General features: G+C 32.0%; 1 long non-coding RNA gene and 1 pseudogene across 1 annotated transcript in view; both read left to right on the plus strand.

Annotated features, from left to right (window-relative positions):
* LOC120591646 (uncharacterized) overlaps nt 1-6343 on the plus strand; it is a 37278-nt gene extending 30935 nt beyond the window's left edge. Inside the window, exon 5 of the long non-coding RNA XR_005649941.1 lies at nt 6275-6343. This is a non-coding gene — a long non-coding RNA (uncharacterized LOC120591646). The remainder of the gene's footprint in view (nt 1-6274) is intronic.
* On the plus strand, nt 5604-5722 carry LOC120591890 (uncharacterized; annotated as a pseudogene).
* Nucleotides 6344-27697: the final 21354 nt, after the last annotated feature.

Genomic DNA, 27697 nt, shown 5'->3' on the forward strand with positions numbered 1-27697 from the left:
CAATTGAATTCCTACCCGAGCCCCAAGATGCATTTCATATAAAACCCTAACACCCTTACCAGTCGCTGCCTCACATTCTATGACAGAGATACACAGAATCACCTTCACAACATTGAAACACTGTGCTATCTTTTAGCTCTGGCTTTTAGTCCTACTGTTCACAATGTTCATATTGCTAGAAAATGAGCTCTGGCTATTTTGTGGCCCAATTACCCTCATGCTTTTGCATAGCCTTCATAACTTTGTTCAGACATCACTTCTTTTAGGAGGGCATCCCTGATATTTCTTCTCCTGCTAATCTGGGTCAGGAGCTTCTCTTTGGATTCTCACAGCATGTTGTAGCTCTTCCACCACAGTGCTCATCACATTTCTGTCTCCCCAGTCAGATAGGGAAAGAAAAAGTAAGTTGTTAAACTAATACCAGGAATATATTTAATACTTGTTAGATTTATGTTAATCAATGACTAAATCAATGAGTAATAAATGAATAAAATAAAAATGTGAAATAGTTTTATAAGACATTGACAGGAACTAGTTAACATATTACTCCCAAATGCATCAATACCACATTTCCACAATTCTTTACAACTACAATTTATTATTAATATAACTAGAATGTTAAAACATATCTTCATAAAACTATATACATGTGTGTTAATTTCTATCTTGATAATGATAGAAAATAATAAAATATCAAAAATATTTTAAATTAAGAATATGAAGATCATGGCACTGTGTAACATTTTTTTGAATCTTCCCTATTTATCAACTTTCAATAACAACACAACAAATAAAACAAGCACAGATAATTTATGAACAAATAACAACAAGAACAAATTATTGTATTAGACTTGATCTGATTTTGACAAAAAAAACCATAAAACATGCACACAAATTTCTCAGAAGCAAAATCACTGAATCAGAGTACGCCATGATGACTTTTGTCTGAATTTTCCTGCAAATTATAAATATTGACCTCCTTTAAACTTACTGATATATGATGTAAGCTCTTTTAAAAATTATATTGTTGGAATGAGAATAGTATTTTTCTTAAAAATACTATTTAAGTATTTTTATTCAAAAAATTAAGTGTTTTGAACAAAGTAATTAAGTTCAAAACAGGTTATGAACATGGCAACATCTTTATCTTGCTACAGCAGCCAAGCAAAAGAAGCCAGTTTGTAGAAGAAAAGAAACTGACACAATTTTAATGCTTAGTGAATAAAGCCTTTATTAAGAGAACACAGAACACATATTTGGCTTTACAGCAATATTTGAGTTTTAAACTCACAGAAGGACATTATTAAGACATTAATTTTTTAAAAATAATATTGATTTCTTCTTAGATGTCTATAGTATAATGCATGTGCATTATACTAAGGAGAGAAAAGAAGAGCCTTAACAGTCACTTAAAACTGGGATTTGTATAAGCACCAGGAAGTTTACATTAAAATAATGAATAAAACTCCAGTAAACTAGTAGATATCATTAACTCTGAATTTATCTTAATTAATTGAAGAGTGACCTTCACCAGAGTACCTGTGATAGCCATGTAATTTTAATGTTGAACAATGAATTGGCATATAATAAATCCAAACTATTTTATATATATTTAACTTATTAATAAAATAATAAAAAATGAATATTGCTTTATATTAGTATTGTTAACCATGTATTTTATTAGGTCATTTCTCTTTAATGAGCATTGATTTGAAAAATCACCCTAATATATTTTATTAGTTAAAATATTTTTAATTACTATTTTATGATGTAATATTTGATATTTACAAGATAACATATTTGCAAGTTATGACATGTAGCAATAAAATGAACCCTTGAACCCATCATCTCTCTTCAAAACTAGAACATTACTAACAGCTGTGTTACTATCCTTTATCACCCCCTCTTTTCCTTCACATGCAACCAATATCCTGAATTTTGTATTTGTCATTGTTTTGGGGTATTTATAGTTCTATCTATCTATCTATCTATCTATCTATCTATCTATCTATCTATCCTCTATCATTTGTCTACTCACCTACCTAGTTGCTATAGTATTCCATTATATGCCTTCATATTCCATTGTGTGATTATAACCATTCTCTCATTGATAGAGATTTGGATTTTCTCTTAAATTTTGCTTAATATTGTAATGAACATTCTTTTGTATTTCTCTTGGTGCCTACATGCAACACTTCTAGGGTTTATACTTAAGAGCAGAACTACCTTGTCATGATGTCTGTAAATGATCAAATATGTAAGATAGAATCATGAACCTCATAACTTTTAGGTCAATGACAGATCTTATATATGACAGTGGTTATACTATAGCCATTATAACAGCACAGTGCAATGCAATTACTCATGTGTTTGTGGTGATTCTAGTGTAAACAAACCTACTGCATTGGCAGTTGTATAAAAGTATAGCATATACAATTATGTACAATACATAATACTTGATAATGATAATAAATGAAAATGCTAGTTTATGGATCTACTCTACTATAATTTTTATCATTATTTTAGTATATACTTTTCTACTGATAAAAACATATTTTCTGTAAAACAAAATTCCATGTTGAGCATCTCTTATTGTGTCAGTTTCTCTTGTGCCTGATTCAATCTCATGTTGTTTTGTTAATCTTGGTCCCTAAGTGTAGTGTAGTGACTGTAGTGCCAAGTTGTTTTCCAAAGTTGTTGCATGACATTACATTCTCACTAGAAATGTGTGAGCATTGCTCTGGATCAATATTCTTTTCATGATATCTAGTTCTCTTATACAGTTTATCGTACTTGCACGATTAGTGATGAAGTTGCACATTCTTTCATATATTCACTTATTGTGTAAAAAATGAAATATTTGTGTTTCCTTTATCTAAAAAGCATAAATATGTATTTACTCATTCTTTTTCTTCCTTATTGATTTGTATGATATATTTATATATTCTGGAAAATATCCTAATTTTGTGATTTGAAATGAAGTAGGAATTCAATTGATTTTTTTCATTTGTAATAGCAATTCACACAGTTTTTTCCCTACAGTGAACTATGATGATGTCTTCTCTGACATATATATAATTTTTGTGTATGTTTGTGTTTCCTCTGGTTATTTTCTTATTGTTGTATTTCTTCTCAAAGCTCAATTCATTTCTATTTTTTCATATTGTTTAAATGTAAATAGTATAGAGAAAGCATACAGTAAATTTACAGTAGTACTACCGGTGTGAATTATTAACTTACCTGGTATCTGGTTCAGTGCCATGAGTGTTCTTTGTGTCACATCTCCTTATCTACATTTAGAATATAGATTGCAGAATTATAAGATTAAAAAGTGCTTTAGAGATCACCTAATATTCTATTTTATTCACACAAAACCTATTTTTCCATTTGACAATTCATTTAAGATCTCTAATTTTTATAGCTCTTAGTACATGGTAGAATTTTAAGAAAACAATGCTATTCATCTATGCTTTTCTGCACCAACTTGTCATATAGTTGCCACACATAACGCCCTTCCTTCATAGGTGTTGGCTGTTTGTTAAGGAAAATAATTAATGTGAATGTGGCCAAGGCACAAAAAGGACCTCAGAAAAACCAGAAACAGCATGCGATCACATTCTTTCCACTCCTCTTGGATGGCCTCAGACCTACTCTAGCTTTGGCTACCCTGAGGGTTGTGTGATCGTGCATGAGCTGTGAGGGAGAGATCTTAACATTGCCCTTTTTATTTAACATTATGAAAGATCCTGAATGCATCATGTTTGCCCTGCAATCCTTCCCACGGGAGTAAAGTGAAAGAGCAAAAATATGAGATGCTTTGACCTCTCTCACAGAGTGGATCTCAAATTCTGTTTTTGAATGATTTCAAAGCCTGCAGTTTAAAGCTTGCTTCTGAGAGATTATTCCTGTTAATACTAACTCATACCTAACTCATTTTTTAAAAATGCAAATAAATTCATGATAACTGCTTTTTACACATCTTAAATACACGTTAGTATATTTATGTATTAGCTATTTAAGAAGAGAATGCTTGGAATAGGAAAAGAACAATCTATGGCAAATAAATCAGTATGGACAAATGAATATCAAATTGTAATTCTAGTTTTGCTAATAGTATACTTTTATCATTATACAATGTAATAACTACAGAATGCCAGAATATACAGTAATATTATCTAAGTTTTTGCAATGGACTTACAGTTTATATATTATAAAACTTTGCTCCCCAGTATGGAAACCATGAGCTACATGTGCTTCTGAACACTTCAAATGTGGCTTATCTGAATTGAGATAAGCTAAAAGTATAAAATAAACAATGGATTTTAGAGAATCAGTATGAACAAACAAATTAAACATCATCTATAATTTTTGGTGCTGATTACATGTTAAAATGGTAATATTTTGGACATGTTTGATTAAATAAAATACTTTATTAAAATTATTTTTCTTTTTTTTTTTTTTTTTTTTTTTGCTTTTTAAAAATGTGGCTAATAGAACTTCTGGTATGATGTTGAAAAAGAGTAGTGTAGGGGACATCCTTGCCCTGGTGGGAAAGCTTTAACTTTCTTGCCATTAAGTACAATATTAGCTGTAGTTTTTTGTAGATGTCCTCTCTGAAGTTGAGGAAGTTCTCCTTTAATCTTAGTTTACCATCAGTTTTTATCATAAATGGGTGTCGAATTTTTTTATATGTTTTTTCTTCATCTATTGATATAATCATGTGATTATTCTACTTTAGGCTATTGATGAGATGTTAATGTCACTACTAGAAAATTTAAAATTTTATGTGCAGCTTGCATTTGTGGCTTACATTACTTTTGGATATATCCCTATTGAACAGCACTGTTATAGAATATTATTTTCACTTATTTTATACCAAAGTTTTCAAAAGTCTTGGTTTTAGATTCAGATAGATGGTAAAAGAAATGTTTAATTTAAAAAAAAAATCAATGTAATATTTTTTATCTGCAGACTGGACCTAAACATCTAGATTATGATAATGCTATTTTTGCAAGAACGCATTTTTAAATATACATTGTTTGTAAGAGTGTCTGATGAAGGAAGTACTGTACTATAAAGTAAGACATTGTTAACTTGAAATATTAAAATATCCTGAGTTATATAATAAGTATTTTAAAAAATTAGTTCTTAGAAGTTTATTATATTAATATTCTGATGATCTATTATAATAAAATATGTGAATTATTGCATTAACTTAACTTATTTGTTTTTTAAAAAAGGAAGTCCAAGTAAAAATGTTATTGCAGCTATTTAAAAGCAATGTCAGTTGGTGGATCACCTCAGGTACATTTGTATGTACTTTTTTCTCCATAGCAATTATTACAATCATCATAAGGGTGAGTCGAATAAAAGAATTTAATCTAATTGGAACCTCATCGGTACTTACCTTCAATATATTTGAAAACAGTCCAGTTGATACACTAGTTGGAAAAATTACATTTACAGATGCAGACTGGCCATTTAATAATATAAAATATATCATTGTTGGAGGCAACTTGGGATCACCTCCCAAATTTTACATTGAACCAGACACAGGTACTGTTAAAATTCTCATATCAATTGATAATAAAAATCATGAGCTTGTCTACAGCCATGCCACCCTCAATAAGCCCGATCCCATCTGATCTCCAAAGCTAAGCAGGGTCGGGGCTGGTTAGTACTTGGATGGGGGACCACCTAGGAAGACCAGGCGCTGTAGGCATAAAAAAATAAAAAGTAAGAGATTGTAAGCTGACAAGGTCCTTACAATCTGTGTGGTCAACCAAGGGTTGCCTTATCTAAAAAAAATAATAATAAAAAAATAAAAATAAAATGAGCTCATATATACTATTTGGAATTTATTTTATTAAGAAATTGTGGTTATTGGAATATCTTTAAAAACAACTTTCTCTTAAACCATGTAATATTCACATTAATTTGTTAGCTGTATCCATAAATTCTTAGTTACTGCTAGAAAAGCACTGAAGCTTGATCTTTGCCAAATGAATCTTCAGAAAGCCTATGCACATATATTTCTTCTACATAACATAACTAAGACTGTATAACGGGTGACTAAATTGGTGTGGAAATTAACATCTGCCATATTTTGCTGATGAATTACATGCTGTGAGTATATATAGGGAAAGTTGATTTGTATTAGTTCATTTCCATTTTTGATTATAGTAATTATTTCATTTACACAGTTTATAATTTAACATAAATTGAAGATATTTAGTGGTCCTGGGATAAAATTCTCCTTTCATTTTTGTGTCAGGAATGATAAAGCTGTTGGATTCACTAGACAGGGAAGTTGAATCACAGTACAAGATAGTTGTGAGAATAACAGACGTGGGCAACGACGTTGTTTCCGACCCCCTCGGACAAAGAAGTCGTGCTACTCAGGTGACTGTCAATGTTCTGGTAAAAATGACTCACTGCTTGTAATGTCCTCAACCCAGAAGAAGCATATTCTTGGGAAACAAAAGCAAGGAAAAAATGCAAAAGGTTATAATAATTCAGTGCCCTCATCATAGACCTAATTCACAGTGTAGCATGTGGGGTTCAAAAACAGTGTAACTGTGACATACAGTGATAAAATTATCCTTACGTAAAAGCTAATCTGTGTTATTTTTGAATTTGATCTTCCCACAAATATGAATTTAGGTTAAGAGTGCCTGAAAATCGAAGTTGTATTTAAAAAGTTGTTGAAAGAATCATTCTATTGTTATATATACTTCCATATGTTCTAGAGTTTTAGGAGGTTACCCTTTTTGATACTCTTAAATTTGTTCTGCTCATTTGGTTGTTCTCTCTCTGTCTTAAAGTATTTTAAGAAATATTTTAATATTTTCACTAGCGAAGATTCTGAGATCAGCTATAGACATTCAAAATGTAATATATAGATGCGAGAATTTCTAACTTTAAATACTTTCTAAATATTCAAAGCGAAATGTTTTTGACTTGATTTGTTTAGGACTTACATCAATACAATTCTGTACATCACTTTTGCTGAGAGATATATGAAAGGAGAAATTGCCCTTTATAGACAGTGCCACATTTTCTTTATCTTATGACTTTGTGCTCTTTCTAGCTATTTGATAAAAGTAAGAATTCCAACAGTGGAGCCTATGAAGCAGTTCTTTTAATAAAAATGATTTAAAACCATAAGCGCTATATAGAGTCTATGCATTCTCCTACATGGTGAACACTTTCATATGTGTTCTTGGTGAGCTAAAATCCTTAATGTTGCCCATGATTCAGTGTTACGATTCCCACTATAGGCTCATTATGTCTGAAAAACACAATAAACCAAGGCAAAAATCTTTGTGGAGAGAAATTTAATGAAGTGACTTGAGTGGTTTCAACCATGACTCAGAGGATGTCATAAGCTAATGAACCCGCAGTCTTTAAGCAAACTTTCAGTAATATACCCCAAGTGTCCTCTAAGTTACATTATAAGTTTCAGTAGATGTCCTTTCCATTTGTACTTCTATAATTGATCATTTCCACTTTCATTTTGTTTGCGAACTCCTATATTCAGGTAGATATGGAACAAAAGATCATTATTTTTTATCCTTATAAGTATTCACATTTCTTTCTCTTATGGGGCTAGAAGGATTTGTTTAGGAATGAATACTTGATTTCTTGGGACTCAATAAAGAGCAATATATTTCCCACTGTAAATCAGATGGGCTTAACATTTGACTAAAATATTGTTAATGAATTCAAATACCTTTCCTTTAAAGATTCTTCCAACCAAAATTTGGGTAGAAGTTATCAAAAATGTTTTATTCAGAAAAAATAAAATGAGGACAAAATCCCAAAGTAAAATACAATTATTAGTTTATTCTTTCTACATTTTGTTCCAAGAAAGATTGAAGCTCATATAAAACAGAAACACAATAGCAATACTACTTAATTTAAAAATAGATGAATGAGTCTAAATTTCATCTGTAAAAATGAACAAATGAGAAAAACATATCTTTTCCAGAACAAAGACTGAATAAAGTTATGAACTAAATGTTTGTGTCTCATCTAAATTCCTATGTTAAAGCCTTAATCCCCAGAGTGATGGTGTTTGGAGATGGGCCCTTTCAGAGATAATAAGGATTAGATGAGGCTATGAGGATGAAGCCCTGGTTGATGGGATTAGTTTCTTTATAAGAAAAGATGCTAGAGAGCTTGCTCTCTCTTTACCATGTAAGGACACAGCAAGAATGAAGCCATCCGCAAGCCAAGAAGAGAGCTCTCACCAGAAATCAAAAACTGCTGAATTTTCTGATCTTAGACTTTCTAGTGTCTAGAACTTTGAAAAAATAAATTTCTATTGTTTAAGCAACCCAACGCATAGTATTTTGTTGTGGCAGTGGAAACAGACTAAGACAATAACAATTTGTTTTAACAAACAAAAATGTTATAAAATGTAATATTAAAAGATATATTCCTAGTAAATAATAAATATGTAGCTAGATCAATGGAACATACTGGACTGTCTAGGATCCAAGATATAATATAGTAGGTTAATGATAAATTCTTACATAAATGATGTTGGAATAACTAATAAACCTAGAATAACTAATAAACTCAAAAATCATATATACGATCTCCTGTTATATTTTTCAAGATAAACTAGTTTAAAAGCATGTCAAAATATTTCAGTGACGTGAATTTTATAGACATCATTAGCTATTGCCAAATTCAAATTTGTTATTGTCAATTGTCTAGTTGATCTGCAGTTCTCTCTGGAGTACTTATCTTCTTAGGTCTTATGTTTCTAAGATAGTTCTTAGATTATAATAATAAAATACATCATAATGGCAAACTTATTTTGTTGAAAAATGTATATTCCAGCAGGATTTGGGGAAACACGCTTTCACTTTGACAAAATTGGGCACCAAACTTTCAGGAAACATTTTAAAAAGAACTGAAGTTAAGAACACATTCCAGTTTTACTCTACAGGGTATTATTATCTGTTTCATAAAAAGATAATTCCTAACCACCATGACTCTCAAAAAAATTAGAAAATCTTCTCTCTTGGTTACTGTAATTACTTAAAGACATCTATTCATTGTCATCTATGTACCATAACAAGTGCTTTCAGGCTTTTGGATTTTACTCTCAATTTAATGTGTTCTTTATTCTCCTCTACATGTATTAGTGTTCTATGTATTCTTTAAGTTCCAATATATCCCTTCTATATGAAGCCTTACTTTTAAAATAAAATGTGAATATTATATGAAACTGTATGACAGAGCCTGTGTTCCCACCATGAACTAATTGCCCTCTACAAGCTTTCAGCCTGGTATAGTTATTCTTATTCAAAGGCATATCACCCACTAAAGTACAAGTATGAAAGATGCTCCTTCTGGTGATGTGAGACCTATAATTTTTTTCAGAATGTAAATTATAGAAAACACAAATTAAGCCATAAAAGAACAAATTGATGCTGCCTTCTGATGCTACTCAGCCCAGCAGTTCCCATATCAGCAACATCACAATTTACACAAATTTATTTCTGTTTTCATCTATAAGGTGAAGTGAATATTCCAAGGAATCTCCTAGCAAAGAACATCTTTAAATGTGTGATAAAATGTAACAAGTTTTTAAAGTAGAAAATTGACCTCTAAAGAAATTAAGAGAAATTTCCAGGGGACAAAATAAAGAGGCTAACTCGAAGCTGCCAGTTGTCCTGGGAGAATCTTTTTTCTCTGAAAAACAGAGAGTTGCATTTTTTATAGTTACATGGAAACAGAAAATAATATTTGAGGAGCAAAAAAGCTAGAGAGTTGGAATCTCATAACAAGAGGACCTTCAAAATGATAAAAAATAAAAGAACACTTTCACGTACTGGCCCAGGAAAGCAACAAGAAAGCTTGCTCATCTATGCCTGGGCTCTAATTAAGGGAAAATGTCTCCTGAAACTGATATAGATATATTCTGTTTGAATTACACACACTGCAAGATATTGTTAAACCCAAGATGAGACATTAGAAAAAGAGGTTCAGGGTGTTTTGTTCTGAAGTGTTCCGAGCAGAAATAGAATCAAAACTTTTTTGAAGAGCTTTAACCTCCACCTAAACTGTAAAAGATTCCTATAATTAAAGCCTGGCTAAATACAAGCTCAGAATCCAAACTCACAAACTCTTAGAAAAAGGCCACAACATGCAGTGTCTTAAATTGACAAATGCAGTCATTTTATGCCCAGTTCACTGGTTGTAAGCTGAATGACTGGAGTGACATGGTTTGGGGCCTGAGTGTAATGCACAGCCTTACAAAAGTATAATGCACTTCTGTGAGGTGATTCTGTGACCAGGAACGGTTTGCTTCTTTGTGATGTTGAGTCTATTTCTGACTCAAGCACAGATAATGATACGACAATGCTATGGTTTTGTTTTGTATCAGTCAGTTGCTAATTGTTTTAACATTTAGCTGCTAATTACTAACCTTATATAAGGTTTAATAAATCTGCATAATAACTCTACGTGGTATCAGCATTTTTGGAGGTACCTTTTGTAGAAGGAACATGTGTGACAAAATAACTATATTTAATAGATTATTTGTACAATGGAGCTGGTTAAAATTTAGTAACTATAATGTTTACATGGCACTTGGTCTCAAATCATCTAGGCATCCTGAAAATTTTAACGAGGTGCACAGTAGTGAAAATTAGATGTGGTCCTGATGTTTAGAAGGGCAATATTTTATTGTAGTGAAAGAAGTTGGAGGTCATTTAGTAATGTGTTGGTTGAGAAGTCATTATTACAATCATCCAACCAAGTAGCAATTTTATGTGGTAAGAAGCCTCATGTAGTACTTAAAAAGCTAGAGAAACATATTCATTGAAAATTGAGAAATGTCTTGAGACTAGATGCACCAAAAAAGTGTTAATAGGTTTTCTTATCAAATGGTAATTTATGAGTTGGATCTTGGTACTTGAAATACATTTTAAAAGAATAGAAAAATTTCTCCTTTTAAGCAAATATGACCTGAGTGGTTTCAGCCAACTATTAGTGCTATGCCTTATGTCAGTTAGAAAGTGAGCATAGAAGGAGGCCTGTCTTGTAACAAAACAGATAACTAAAAGAAATGTGTTTTTATGTAGTTGGGGACAGAATTTTTGCACCTATAACACCCAAGGTAAATAAATCAATATTCACCATAATGCCACTACCTGGATCTGAAGAAAAACAAATGAAAACAAAACAAAACAAAAAATAGGAATTTCTTTACTGATATAAAAACAATAAAACAAAATTTTTAGCATGATTATACACCGTCTGTTACATCATTGTGTACTTGCTGACAAGAATTTGCATACAAAATCGAAAGCTGTTTTGTCTCCTGCAAAGAACATGATAAATTTCCTCAGAGGATAGTTTCTAAATCATCACTGTCTCTTCAGTGACTCTTTTGAAGAAATTATTACCAAACACATTCTCTTTATTTCCAAACCAGAGTATGGTGGCTCTCCCATTGCCAGAGGCCTATTTCTTTTCTAGAACATGCAAACACATAAGCCATTTTCTTTACTTCTAAAATATTAATAGAACCAATTACTTATAAGTTAATATTTGTCTTTCCTTGAATGTGGTTGTAAGAGTAGTCAAACTCTTAGAACTCCCATTCTAAAGGAACATGAAAGAGCATGCTAATGACTGCACTAAATGTATCTGGTTTTATAAATAAACTATTTGTTAGGCAAATTTTACTACGTTTTCTAACAGAGAAGTGTTAGAAAGCATAGAAACAACCATCTGAAATGACAAGGTATTACCAAAAATTGAGTGTCTCTCTGTGGCTTTTTTTCTCTTAGAGAGCTTTTTATGACAAAGAAATGGATAACAGATCCATACATATATTTAACCTGCTAAACGTAAGAACCAGTAACTATATCCACATGTATTTAGAGATGGTATCATTGCCAAATAGCTTTCATGACATCACATGGCATTTAAGAGCACTGATTCTTTAGCTAGATGACTGGATTTTAATCTCAGCTTCATTACTAATCTTTTTTGTGATCTTCGGCAAGTTATCGAATCTCTCTTGCCTTGTTTCCTCATTATAAAATGACAATAGTAATAGTATCTACCCCAGAAGGTAGAGATGAAGTTGTAAAAAGTGAATATTTGTAATGCACTGACTGTCTCATAGTAAGCACCATACAAGTGTTTGGTAAATAAATAAAATAGAACCACTTTAACTACTGGAAAAAAGTTATGGAAATTTTGTTTTATCGAGTCTATACATTTGATTAAAATTGAATTTTATCATTTAATCATCAAAGCAATGGCCAGAAACCACTTAAATGTGACTGATAAGCACTTCAAAATGTTCTTATTTTTAGCAGATTATGGAATAAATCTACAGCATAAAAGTCACTAAGCTTACATATTTTTTAAAACATGCTTCTTAAATTGTTTATATTATTATGAAACTGAAACTATAAATCATTTTTAATGTACTAAATATGGGATAGCTTGAAGAATTTTAAAAGAAAGCATGAAGAACTAACCTACAACAGACATTATTTATAAAACGTGTGAAATTGCACTTTGAAAAAAAATTAAAATAATGCAATCTGAAGGGAGTAGAAGAAAAATAAATTGTATTAGAGTTCTCCAAAGAAATAATACACCTAAACGTCTCTCTATATCTATCTATCTATCTATCTATCTATCTATCTATCTATCTATCTATCATCTTTCTACCATCTATCTATTATCTACCATCTTTTTATATAAAAAGATATATCATAAGAAATTGGCTCACACAATTACAGAGGCTGCAAAGTCCTACTATCTGTTGCTGGTAGGCTGGAAGTATAGTTACAGTCTGAGTCTGAAGACCTGAGAACCATGAGCACCAGTGGTGTAAGTCCCAGCTAGAGGGCAAGAGATCAATGTTCCAGCTCATCTATCAGGCAGAGAGAGCAAATTCTTCCTTTTTTCCTCCTCTTTGTTCTACTTGAGACCTTAAAGCATTGGCTGATGCCCACCCACATTAGGGAGGGCAATCTGCTTTACTCAGTCTACCTAATCTCATCCAGAAAATGCCTTCTCAGATACATTGCTTTGTGCTCACCAGATCCTGATTTGTTTTCTGGGTACACAGGAGGACAACGTTATCTGCCTATTCATTAGTGAGGTTAAGGCCATGTAACTGAGAAGTGGGCTGAAGCTCTTTCCCAAGTCTGACCATGGAAACCCCAGTACAACTGTTCTCTTTCCCTTTGCAAAGTGATTTTTGAAGGCTTTCTTTTAAAGGTGGAAACATTACAAGGTGAAAGTCATTGCCTGAAAAAGAACTTCCAATTAGACCCAGCTAATGTGTCTGACTGTGACATAGACAAGAATTAACCTTGTTCCATGTTAAATAATTGAGTTTCATGTTTTAATTGTTACTGCAACACAGTCTAGTCTAGTCGATCGATGTGGAATTTTTTTCTAGGTGACAGTTTGACTCTTGTACATAGTTGGAAGTCTCACAAATTTACTTCCATCTTTATACCTTTATGGCTTTGAAAATAACCAAAAGTCTTTTTATAACATCAGATGCACTCCTTGTATGCTCTAATGATTTTATTTAGGTTAAGAGTATGTAAACATTTATATGACAAACTTTTTTTTGGAAAAATCATCAATATAAATTTTCTCTAAAACTATGTGTGTTTCTAATTGCTTCATGATTTTTTTCGGTATCAGTGAATGATAAAATTTTTTAAAAGTTCAGAGTTTTTTTATAAAATTTTAATAATTACTTATTTTAACAAAAATTATTTCAGTTTCAACAATAATAAACCAAAATAATGTGTTCTGAAAATTACAAAAACTAAGATGAACTATCTATGAAATATCTGAGATGAAATATTGCACAAATATTTCATTATTATTTATATTGGCATTTTTATACCAATATTAAGTGATTTTGGGGGATCAACTTCTCGAGATGAACATTGTCTTTAAGTTGTGTTCATCTTTTATTTTTATTGGAATACAATTGTCCTGGGGGTAATGACTCAAAGTTATACAAGATTATTATATATGATTACAAAAAAACAGTGTATTTCTGGGAAAACATAATTTTGAGAGAGACCGAGAAAAAGAGAGAGAATGAACTTTATGATTACTTAACAAAAACCATAAAAGACATAAAAATGAACTATGTAAAATGACATTTTCCAACTTAACAATTTAAAATTCTTCTCTAAGTAATTATATTGGCAAGTGAAGGAGAAATAAATCCCAGGATTTACTCTCTAAAATATGTTGTTAACCAGAAATGCAAAATATTTTATTTAATTTAAATTTTAACAAAAATTAATAACAAGTAAGCGCATACAATGTATTTTTAAATAAAAATATGTACATTTATTTCCTGAATGAAACTTCATATATTAGTATTATTATTTTCGATACGCTAACTTGAAAATAGTTTTAATTATATTAAATTATATTGCAATTTGGGGAATGAGACATTCTATACCAATCATTTCCTAATAATCTGTAAACATATCTGCAAATCTTAGGAATATGTATATCCTATAAGCTTTAAATACTAAATTTAATTATTAGTTTTCTGTTAGTTTTCTATAACTGTCATAACAAAGTACCATAAACTGGTGGCTTAAAGAAACAGAAATATATTTCCTCGTAATCTAGAGGCTAGAAGTTCAAAATCATGGTGTCACTAGGGCCATTTTCTCTGAATGCTCTGGGGAATAATCTATTCTATGCCTTTCTCTTAGTTTCTGCTTACTCCAGCAAATCTTGGCCTTTCTTAGCTTGTAGATGCATTATTATAATCTGTCTTCATGGTCATATGGTGTTCTTCCCACATATCTCTTCTCTGTGTCTGTTTTCTTCTTATAAGGATACCATATTGAATTATGGGCTCACTCTACCACAATACAACTTTATCTTAACATGACTACATCTTAGAGACTCTATTTAAAAAAAAAAATCATATTTATAGATATTGGGGGATAGAACTTGAACATATCTTTTGGGAGTACACAGTTTAATCCATAACGATCGTGTATGTCATCTTGCAATCTTAGTTAGAAAAATAGAATCTGGCGTTAAATGAAATTACTAAGCCCTTATGAACTGAACACCTTAAGAAAATTGCTTAACTCCATGGGCCTGTTTCCTCACAAGTAACAAGTGCTAACAATAGTATTCACTTTAAAGATTTGGGGGACGATTCAATTCAGAAGAGTGTCAGAGATATATAAAGGCAAGGTAAATTTTGGTGTTTATCACTATTTTTTGCTATTATTACAACTATTTGGATATCAACCAGCTTTCATTAAATGGTTCCATTCACAGGGACTGAAATTCTCTCTAACTTATGCAATATCATGTGCATTTACTTAGTTAATATAATAAACATATTTTTGGTGAAAGTTATTTTAAAAATCTGACCAGAATTTAGTATCACCTATTAATTTAGAACTAAATCATGTAGTATAGATAAGCGGTCCCCATTCTTTTTGGCACCAGGGACCAGTGCTCCTATGAGAATCTAATGCCTGATGATCTGAGGTGGAGCTAAGGCGGAGATGCTAGTGCTGAGGAGTGGCTGCAAATCAGATGAAGCTTTGCTTGCTCACCCGCTGCTCACTTATTGCTGTGTGGCCTGGTTCCTAATAGGCCACAGACTGGTATCAGTCCATAGCCTGGAGGTTGGGGACCCCTGATATAGATAGACGGGTGATAGATGATAGATAGATGATGATAGATAGCTAGATAGATAGATAGATAGATAGATAGATAGATAGACAGACAGACAGACAGACAAGCAGGCAGGCAGACAGACAGACATATAAGAAAGTATAGAATCAATAACATCAAAAGTTTTTAATTCTCTGCTCAAATTCTCAGGGTATTTAGTAGGCTAACATGCATATGAATCTCTGAAGAGGTTGAGAGTAATAGTTAATAGTAGTTTCCAAACACAGTGTCCATACATCAAATTTTTATGGCATATGTTGGGAAAATTATGTTCCTTAGAACATGCTTGAGAAATAATGTACAACAAGTAACATATAATTGAGATTACTATAAAAACAAGACATTTAAATACAATAGTACAATAATGTGGCTTAAATTATATAGATGTTAGTGAACAATCTAATCTCTTAGACATACACTTTTACTAATAATACATTTTAAAAATATATCTATTCTACTATTCTAGTATTCTGGGTGACAACTTTAGAGATTAGTTTTGGGGAATTTTAGTCTTATAATCATTTGAACTAAAATCTACAAACAAAATGCTTTGGTCAGAAGACTCGATATTGTCAAGATTTAGTTCTTAACTTGATTTACAGATTCAATGCAATTCCAATCAAGATTATTTTATGAATATAAAATGACATTAAAATTTATATAAAGAGGTAAAAGACTTAGAATAGCCAACACAATATTGAAAAAGAATAATGAAGTTGAAGGACTGACACTACTCAACTTCAAGACTTACTATAAAGCCATAGTAAACAAGACAGTGTGGTAGTGGTAAAAGAATTTATCAATGAATTAGAATAGAAAGATCAGGAATAGACCAACATAAATACAGTGAATTGACCTTTGAAAATGGAACAAAGATATTCCTTTCAACAAATGGTGCTAGGATAACTGGACAACTAAATGCAATAATCATCATTGTCATCATCATCATCAACTAGACGTAGACCTTACAGCTTTCATAAAAATTAAGTAAAAATGGATCACAGTTTTAAATGTAAAACACTAAACTATACAATTCCTATTAAATAACATAGGAGAAAACTTAGATGGTCTTGGGTATGGTGATTTTTTAGATACAACATAAATAGACAAGACCCATGAAAAAAAGAATTGATAACGTGGACTTCACTAAAATTAAAATTTTCTGCTTTGTGAAAGACAATATCAAGAGATTGAGACAAGTCACAGATGAGGAGAAAATCTTTGTAAAAGGTATTTACGATAAAGGATTGTTTTAAACATGTACTAAAAAGCCTTAAAACTCAACAATAAGAAAACAAACAACCTGATTAAAAATGAGTCAAAGACCTAAACAGATACCTCATTAAAACAGATATAGAGATAGCAAGTAAGAATATGGAAAGGTGTTCAATATCATATGTCATTATGAAATTGCAAATTAAAACCAAAATCAGATACCACTACATACCTATTAGAATAGCCCAAATCCAAAATTCTGTCAACATTAAGTGCTGATAAGTAAATGGAGCAACTGGAACTCTCATTCATTGTTGGTAGGAATGTAAAATGGTATAACCACTTTGGAATGTGGTTCAGTGGATTCTTGTAAAACTAAACATACTCTTACAATACAATTGAATAATCATACTGCTTGGTATTTACCTAAAGGAATTGAAACCACATGTCATACAAAAACCTGCACATGGATGTTTATGGCAGCTGTATTCATAATTGCCAAAACCTGTAAGCTACCAAGATGTGCTTCAGTAGGAGAATTGAGAAACTGGTACATCCTGATGATGGAATGTTTTACTCAGTGCTAAAAAAAAGTGAACTGTTAAGCCATGAAAAGACAGAGAGAAATCTTAAATTCATATTACTAAGTGATAAAAGCCAATCTGAAAAGGCTACATACTATATGATTCCAACTAAATGACATTTTGGAAAGGGCAAAACTATAAGTATAGGAAAATTATCAGTGGTTTTCAAAGGCAATAGAGGATGGAGGGATGAACAGGCAGGCACAGAGGATTTTTAGGGCAGGGAAAGTATTCTGTATGATATTACAATGACAAATGCTTATAATTACACATTTGTCCAAATCCATAGAATATACAACACCAGGAGTGAACTCTAATGTAAACTATGAATTTAGGGTGATAATGATGCCTGAATGTAGGTGCATCAATTGTTACAACATACCACTGTGGTATATGATGTTGATATTGAGAAAGTTTTTGTGAGTGCTGATATAGGAGTTATATGGGAACTCTCTGTACTTTGTCCTCAATTTTGTTATAAATCTAAACTGCTCTAAAACACAAAGCTTATTAGTTGTTTTTTAAAGGTATTCACAGATCAAAGGGTGACTTACTTCCAAATAATAGTTCTAATAATTGTTTTGTAATTTTTTTTTTCTGAAAAGATGGGAAAAATACAAATATATAAATACAAAAGTATGGTCTATAAAGGAAAAACTAACCTAGGATGTTTGTAAATACTTGTGAAAAAAGTCAAAATTGTGCATAGCATTTTTTTGTAAGTATTTATTTACTTGGATTTTTATGTTTAATGTTCATAGCTTCACTGGTATGTTAGAAACAGCTCCGGCTCACAAGAGTCCATTGTTAGTGTTTCTTCCCAACTTTGTGAGTAATGTTTTTTTGGTACTTGAAATCAGCCATGGTAGGAGTAATTTCAAAGTATTTACACCAAGAAATTCGTCAAACTCTATAAGTCAGGGTTGTTGTTGATTTTTTTTTTTTTGGTTGATGGAGGAAGGTAGAGTCGGTAGTTAAATAGCAGCAGACCCACCTGTAAGTTCTCTGAATGATCAGATCTTCTTTCTTCTCATTCCATACCAAGTGTGTGGCACAAGGCCTGCTTTATTATTGGGGTTCAAAAATATAAATTAAATTGATGAAGCCATTTTGAAAATGATTTGCAGTGATGCCATGACTGAAGTTTATTGTGAGAATTCAGTCACCAAAGGTAGAAGCATAGTAAAAAAATAAAGTTGAAACTAATTTTGGAGAGCATTTCTCTTAAATAGTAAGAGGGAAAAAAAAGAATGCATTTTAAAGAGGAATTAAAATAAAAAACCTCACAGAGACTCATGGACTATAGACTAGCGGTTACCAGTGGGTAGAGGGTGGGGGAGGAGGGGGTATGTAGACAGTTAAAAGGGATCAAATATAAGGTGGTAGGGGGAGGGTGAAGTGGATAAAGGGGATCAAATATATGGTAGCTGAAGGAAACTGGATTTCGGGTGATAAACACACAATAGAATATACAGATGTCAAATTACAATGTACACCTGAAAATTATATAATTGTATTAACCATTGTTACCCCAATAAACTTTTTAAAAAAAGTTAAAAATTAAAAAAAGCTCAATATCATGCACTGTGTTGTAAAGTATAGAGATATAAAAGGACATTGAGAGTTTTACATGCTGAAGAGAGAGAGCCAAAGTCCTCATTTTTAGAAGAGTTGTGAAGCAAAAATCCAAAAGGCAGGAAGTCGATGAAGAAGTTGAGATGTAGAATGGAGGCAGAAGAGTGTGGGAGTGCGAAAGATCACTATTTCTGTAGGGTGTCCTGACAGGATTTCAGGGCTTTGGTCTACTTCTTCAGGTAGGTGCCTTGTTTCCTTTTGCAAAGTGATAGTTTCTCTGAGCACTAAAGTGTCTAATGTGTTAAACAAGAATGATGAACTAGAAGGTCTTTAGAAGGTCTTTTCCAGCTTGAAAGTTAAACGCTTTGAGGCTCTTTGAAAAAACAATAGAGTAAGAGAGAGAGAAAAAGATGATACTCGAGAGAGTAACAATGGTGGTTTTCCTGAGTATAAGAAAAAAATCCTGACCCATTTGGTAGACAGAAAGAAAAAGGATCCAAGGTAGAAAGAAAGTTGATTGACTATTTAAATGGGGTAAGATATTTATAGAACAGGAAAGGGGATACAAGTAAAAGTATGAAGGTTACAAAAGAATGAAAGAAATATTATTTCTCAGGAAGTAATAGCAATAACTAACATTTATTTAGGATAATATGGGTACTATTCTAAATGCTTTGTATATAATGTACCTTTTAATTCTCAGAAATCTAAAAGATTGGAAGCTTTTATTATTTTATAAGTAAAGAACTGAAGAGTTCCTGGCCCAGGAACCTGCTATGGAGATAAGATTTTAACCCAAAAATCTGACTCCAGATTGTGTAGGCAGAAAGAAGCCTGTAACCGGAAACCTGTTTGATCACGTACCAAGTCATTTACTACTCTGAACCTCTGTTTCCTTTTCATCAAATAGTGACAATATTTTCTTTCTCATCTAACTTCTGGGGCTATTGTGAAGCTTAGTTGAGAAATCATACTTTATAAAAGATAAATTATGATAGACATGTAACATTTTTATTAAAAAATGGACAAAGGGACATAGAAATTTTTAGAGGATAAAAATTAAGTTACTTAACCTTGAATACTCTGATTATTTCATTAATGTAGACCGAATCATATTTAAAAAGTAAGAAACATAGTATTGGAAGTTTAAGGAGCATGGAAAAGATTTGGACGAGTTAATACTGGATAATTCCCAGTAGTACTACTATTTTTACTCTGTTTGATAATGGGAAATTTGCCAGACCATAACAAAGGAAATTCCATATTATGATTTACCAGATTCTCTTATGTTGGCTTCAGTGCCATTTTGCTTTCTTCATAGTCTGTCAACATTCATACCATCTTATTTTAGTGCAGTGTGTCAGACATACAACTGTACTCACTATGGAAACCAAGATTTCTCATGAGGTTCTGAACATTAGAATGACAACAATGTTGGATACACATACCCACACAAGAGCTTTTCTTTCTGAGTCTTCTTTTTTTCTTATTTGGCTAAAAGAAGCAAATGCAAAAATAAAGCCCTAGGGGTTTGCTTTTTTATTTTTGTTACTTGTTTAAACCTGAATATGTGTTTGCTTCTATTTTCAATGTTATTGTTGTTTAATCTAAACTATTTTATTTTATTTTTACAATGCAGCAAATCTTATCAGCATGATGAAAACATGGGTGGGAACCATTATTATTACTCTTTTTGTTATTTGGGCTCAAAGAAATTTGTGGGGGAAAAAAAAGACAAAGGGAAAATTATGTCTATGCCCATCCACAGCTGGAAAGTCCTCTTAGGTTAAAGCAGTTAAAATCCAGTCTTTGGCTTGAGGCTGTGTGTGTGGAAACCCTAGAGATAACATAAAAATGGCCTCCAGGCATCCTCTGAGATTGAGGATGTTCAATCAGATTCCAAGAACACAAGAACATGACGAACATGTTTTTGTTTTTGTTTTTATGAGAGAGAAAGCCAAAATACAACTTTCCTATAAGAACTACAAATAACAATAAGGAAAATTGATCCTATAAACTAAGAAGAAAAACATAGTAAAGGAATAACTTTTGAATCCCACTATGCCAGTTAAGAAGTATAGTCCTGTCTTTTATTCTAACTTTCAAAAATATTATATTAAAGGAGAAGATTTTACTAATAAGTCAAGTACTCTTTCTTGTTCTCTTTGCAAACCTTATGTAGAATGCTATCTTGTCTTGTTATTTGCAAAAAAAACCCACTAGTTTTTAGAGATAGAAAGAGGTCATTACTTTCATTGGTTTCCTGTATTATATGGTATTTTGGGTTAGTGTTTGTATTTCCTTCCTGTTTGTGTTTTGGTAGAAAATTTACTTTTAGTTGTAAGGAGTCTCCCAATACATAGGGAAAATAAGAGATCTCTGTATTAAGGGAAGTATTTGCTGTATTGTTTAAAATTAGTAAGACAGAACAGAGTTTGATAGTGAGATTATAAACTACAATTAATATAACTTTATAACTTCCATTCTTATATAAAATATTTTTACATGGTTTTTACTATATTATTTCTAAATAAAACAGGAAACAAAATGGGCCTTATCATTTGTTTGTGATTAATAATATTTAAAATTTTTACTTTAGTCATTTAAGCATACTGACTTTTATTGTCTCTTATAAATAATTTTATAATTTCCTAGAAGATTACTTATGTTTGTGATTTGCAATTTTTTCATTGAGTTTTTTTTTTTTTTTGCAGTGATTTTTGTTTTTAATGGAAAATTCATTGACTGACTTGTAAAATATTCTTCTAGTACAGATTTGCCTTTATTTCTGCTCTGCACTCTATAAATATCATGTTCTGGAGCAAATTATATTAATCTTTTCTTCAAGATTCTAACAGTATGAAAATAGGATGAACTTAAACACCATACTAGAACAAACACAGCATTGTTTTTTTTTATTTATTCCAAGGAACTTATTTTTAATTTTTCTTTCCCGAGCCCTAAGGAGAGTAAAAGCTTTCTTGCTGTGGATAGGATGTATGTATTGTACTTCTAATGAAACTGTTACTGTTGGGGCAATCTAAAATTTGTAGTGCCCCCAATAGCATTGAGGGGCACCTCGTTTTTCTTCATCCATGTAACAAAGAATTTCTGATCAGTGAGATTTAGGAAAAGTAAGATTTATTAAAAGTACAATTTTAGAAGGAGATGGGCCATACCAATGAAGGCTTTGGCCTTGTGGAATCTGAGAGATAAAAGACAAAAGTTAGACTATGTTTCAAGTTCCAAGTAAGGGATGAGTTACAATGAGGGCTATAATCTTGTAGAAATGCGGAGGTCTGTATTATATTAGGGCCATGATGTGAAGTTACAAAGATGATCCTAGATAATTAGCACATTAGGTCATTTTGATTGACATTTAGCTGTTATATATTCTGTTTACTGCACATGCAGATACCCAGGATGGTCTGTTATAATTTGATTCACGAGTTTCCCGGCATAGGCATGATATTATAATGATGGTATAATGATGCTAGGTCACAGGGAGGTTAGGGTAGGACTGATTGCACATGTTCTTGCAGCCATATTTAACCAGATATTGTTTTGCGGACCTTCATTCCTTTGTTCCCTCATCACCTATATCTATCTAATTAGTTAACAAAACTACCAACTTTCATGAGTTCTGACTGCATGGGCTCGTCAGTTTCAACTCCTTGTCTCATACAATCTGAAGGCCTATGCTTCCATCCTCCCTGTGAGGACATGCCAAGCTTTTTACTGTTTGGTCCCTGTGCAAATTTGATCATCTCCAGGGTCCGGGCAAAATAAGTTTGCAACCTTATTGCCTTGTGTTTGTTTCCTCTCCTTTGCTGGCGTCTATAGATTTCCTTTTATTTCCTGTAAATTTAATTCAGTAAGCTGAAATTTAGCATTTTAGGCAATTTGCAGATGTTCCTATTATTTTTCTGGAAATCTGAAAAGAACTTTATATTTATTTTATAAAATTGACATCAAATTCACGAACCTGGACACTTTTGTAATACTTGGTTTGTAACTATTACCATTGTTCTTCCATGGCCTGCTTTTATTAGTAATTTTTAATAATAATATAATTAGTATTTCAAGCCCATCACACAAAATAATACTTAAGATCTTGAGGAAAAGGTAGAACAGTGGAAAAACTACAATACAACAGTCAAAATGAATGATTCACAGTAATGCCCAGCCAAATGCATGAATCTTAGCAACATGCTATTAAATGCTAATAAGTTCCAAAAGATTATAAACATCATATACCCATTTTCAAAAGTTAAAATAAAAAAGCAAAGCAAGGTATTATTAAATAATAGTTTCAGGATGAAGATTATCTCTAGTAATGACATTCTGAAGACAGGTGTAAGAATAGAATGGAAGGAGTGTAGGGAACACTGCATGGTTAGATGTATTTTATTATTGAATTTCCTTATTTCAATTCAAAACAATATTATGTAAAGTACAGATATTATCACATAATGTTCTACCCTCTGAATATAGAATTTCTTTTTTTATTTTTATTTTCAAGCCATTCTGGAAAGTCTGTCCACCTTTTGTGAAATTGCAAACAAAACTGACTACTTCAAAGTAGAGAGGCATTCAGGTCCTTTTTACAACCTCTTTATGGCAGAATGACTGGCAATGATGAGATCAATTTATAGCTCCATTATTTCTTTTAAGGCAGGGTCACTAGGTTAGGCAGACATTTCACAGTATTGTAGAAAACTGAAACAATTTCTGGACAAAGATGTCTCACAGAAATTTGGTTAGCAAGGCTTTCACCATTTGTGACAATAATGTGAAATTATGTTTTGAGAAAGGTAAAAAAAAATCTTAATGTGATTTTATAATTAACAGGAAAATATTTATTCCCACCATTTCTTCCAGAAAAAAGAAAAATATAATCAATGTTTGGTGAATGTCTAGAAAATATATGATTGTTAAGTAAACAAAGAGTACCCTAGAACTGATAGCAAATTAAGATAATCTAACTTTCTCCCTGACACCATACATAGTGAATACAATATTATTGACTATATTCCTTACGTTATAATTTACATTCCCATGACTATTTTTTAACTACTAATTTGTTCTCCCTGCCTTCTCCCTGGTTTCAGAATTTTAAAAGATGAACTTGCCAAAAAAATATATAAAAAAAAGATGAACTTGTTTGGAACCCCAGGATTTGAGGAAAAACATAATGGCAGACATCTTTTGTTCTCCCACTTAACAGAAGGTGACAGATTTCTCATTTCTCAACGTTCAACCTAACTAACCACAGAAGACAGAACAGGTGGGCTCATTCTGCCTCTGGATGGAATGAGAATCTCTCTGACAACAACAGAGAAGCACAAAACCACCAAAAATATATCAGGATCTCCACTAACAATAAGTGGCCATTAGAAATGCCCTATATGTGGTCACATCAGCAAATGCTCATGCATTAGGCTGTTTTCCTCTTTGTGATCTTCAGTTTCAACTCACAGGTGAATGACTTCATTCTGAAGGAAACCTGGAGTGAAAACGGAGGGTAATTTTTTCCAAAGAGAATTTACTTCTTGCCTCTGCTTTGAGAAAGGACTCACTGTGCATTAAAAGCCATTGTAATTTTAATGCAGCCTGCCTTAATACAAGTATTTTAGATTCATCTCTCTTAGCTTTAATTCTGAGTCTCAGTATCTCAGTTTTGATATGATCACTAGTCAGTTTTAGCATTTATTTACACAGCCAAGTTTCGATTTTTCTTTCTCTCTCACTTTATCATAAAATATTAATTATATAGACACCATGAATTTTTAATCATCATATTTTACCTAGAATCTATTTATTCGTAGCAACACATACCTTTGGAGCAACTGGTCTTATTATCACAGAAAGCAAAATTCTCAGTAGACTTTGATTAGTTAAACTAATATATTCTGGTGATTCTGCAATAGCATTATGACTGAGAATTACTGGTTTACATAGTCAATACATTGAAGAATATTTAGGGTAAAAATTGTGCACTATGATTAAACATTTTTAAGAATTATCCACAACTGTCCTTAAACTGCATGTGCATCTTCATTTTTTTCTTGAATTTCTATTTGAGATTTTTAAAGGTAATTTTGAAATACGTTGATATTATACTTGGAGAGATGTCAATGCATGTTCTAGATGATTCCTTTTATTTTATTTTATTTATTTATATTTTATTTTAAATACATTTTTTAATTTTATCAATTAAAGTTGGCATCAATATTACATTATTTTCAAGTGTACAACATAGTGATTAAATTTATATAACTTATGAAGTGACCACCCTGATAAATCTAGTATCCATCTGACACCATACATAGTTATTACAATATTATTGACTATATTCTTTATGCTATATTTTACATCCTCATGACTATTTTAAACAATTAATTTGTGCTTCTTAATCCTTTCCCTTTTTTCACCCACTCTCTTAACCCCCCTTCCATGTGACGACCATAAAAATGTTCTCTGTATCTATGAGTTGGTTTCTGTTTTGTTTATTTTGTTCTTTAGATTTCACATGTAAGTGAAATCATATGGCATTTGTTTTTTCTCTGTCTGACTGACTCCACTCAGCACAATATCCTCTAGGTTCATCCATGTTGTTGCAGATGGCGAGATTTTATTCTTTTTTTTTTTTTAGCTGAGTAATATTTCATTATATATATACCACCTCTTTTTTATCCATTCACTCATTGATGGACACCTAGGTTGCCTCCATATCTTAGCTATTGTAAATAAGGCTGAAACAAATATATGGATAGACATATCCCTTTGAAGTAATGTTTTGGGTTTCTTCAGCTAAAAACCCAGAAGTGAGGTTAGTGAGTCTTTCTTTGTCTCTTGTTATAGCCTTTGTTTTATATTTTATTTTGTCTGGTATAAGTATTGCTACTTTACCTTTTTTTTTTTTTTTTTATACCCATTCTCATGAAATATCTTCATCTCTTTACTTTCAATCTGTGTGTTTTTTGATCTGAAATGAGTCACTTGTAGGCAGCATGTATAAGAATCTTGTTTTCTTATCCATTCAACCACCCCATGTTTTTTGATGGGTGCGTTTAATCTATTAACATTTAAAGTAATTGTTGATAGATATATAATTATTGCTATATTATTACTCATATTTTTCATTTTTCTCCCTTCTCAAAGGAGTCCTTTTAACATTTCTTGTAATATTGGTTGGGTGTTAATTAACTCCTTTAGCTTTTCTCGTCTGGGAAGTTCTTTATCTGTGTTTTGATTCTAAATGATAGCTTTGCTGAGTAGAGTAATATTGGTTGTAGGTTCTCACTTTCCATCACTTTGAATATTTTATGCCAAACTCTGAAAAGTTTCTGTTGAGAAATAAGCTGACAGTCGAATGAAGCTCCTTTGTAGGTAACTAAATGCTTTTCTTTTATTGCTTTTAACAGTCTCTCTTTGTCTTTAAGCTTAGTCATTTTAATTATGATGTATCTTGATATGGCCTCTTGGGTTAATTTTGTTTGGGACTCTGCTTCCTGGGGTTGTATGTTTATTTCCTTTGCCAGGTTAGGGAAGTTTTCTGTCATTACCTTTTCAAATATGTTTTCAATTCTTTGTTCTCTTTTTTTTTTTTCCTGGTATCCCTACAATATGAATGTTGGTATACTTGATGTTATCCCATAGACCTTTTAAACTATTTTCTTTGGATTCTTTTTCTTGTTGCTTTTCTGATTAGTTGTTTTCTGCTATCTTATCATCCAAATCACTGATTCAATTCTCTGCTTCATATCTAATGTATTGTTGATTTCCTCTAAGGTATATTTCATTTCAGCTATTGTATTCTTTACTTCTGACTGATTCTCTTTTATGATTTCTATATCCATTTTCATATTTTTTATCTCTTTGCTAAAGTTCTCACTGAGTTCATTTACTCTCCCCTAAGTTCATTGTGTATCCTTATAATCAATATTTTTAACTCTCCATCTGGTAGATTGCTTGTCTCCATTTTGTTTAGTTCTTTTTAAATAAATATTTTTAACTCTCCATCTGGTAAATTACTTGTCTCCATTTTGTTTAGTTTTTTTTCTGGAGCTCTGTTCTGTTCTTTTATTTGAGACATGTTTCTTTTTTTCCTCATTTCGGCTGCCTCCCTGTGTTTGTTTCTATGTATTAGGTAGGGCTCCTACGTCTCCCGCTCTTGATAGAGTGGCCTTATGTAGTAGTTGTTGTGTGGGGCCCAGCAGCATAGCTTCCCTCATCATCTGAGCTGGGTGCTGCAGGTGTGTCTCTGTATGGGCTGTGTGTGCCCTCCTGTTGGATTGGGTCAATGGGAGGATTGACCCTTGGGATGATTGGTTGGGATGACTGTCCATGACCAGTAGAGGAGCTGTTGTGCAGGGACTGACCATACAAAGCAGGATTTGCTTTAGCCCAGTCTGCCCTTTGGGTGTGCCATCTCCAGTGTAACCTTGGGTGGTGCTCTGACTAGATCCAAATCTAGCCACTAGGCATGCTGCCCCTGGGACCTCTTGGAACGAGCCTTGCCACATACCAAATTTAATAGTAACCTGTGACCTACCAGTAGTCTCTTGGCGTGAGCTACCAAGCAA

Source organism: Pteropus medius, unplaced genomic scaffold (genome assembly GCF_902729225.1).
Source record: "Pteropus medius unplaced genomic scaffold, Ma_sr-lr_union100, whole genome shotgun sequence".
NCBI classification, from domain to species: Eukaryota; Metazoa; Chordata; class Mammalia; order Chiroptera; family Pteropodidae; genus Pteropus; species Pteropus medius.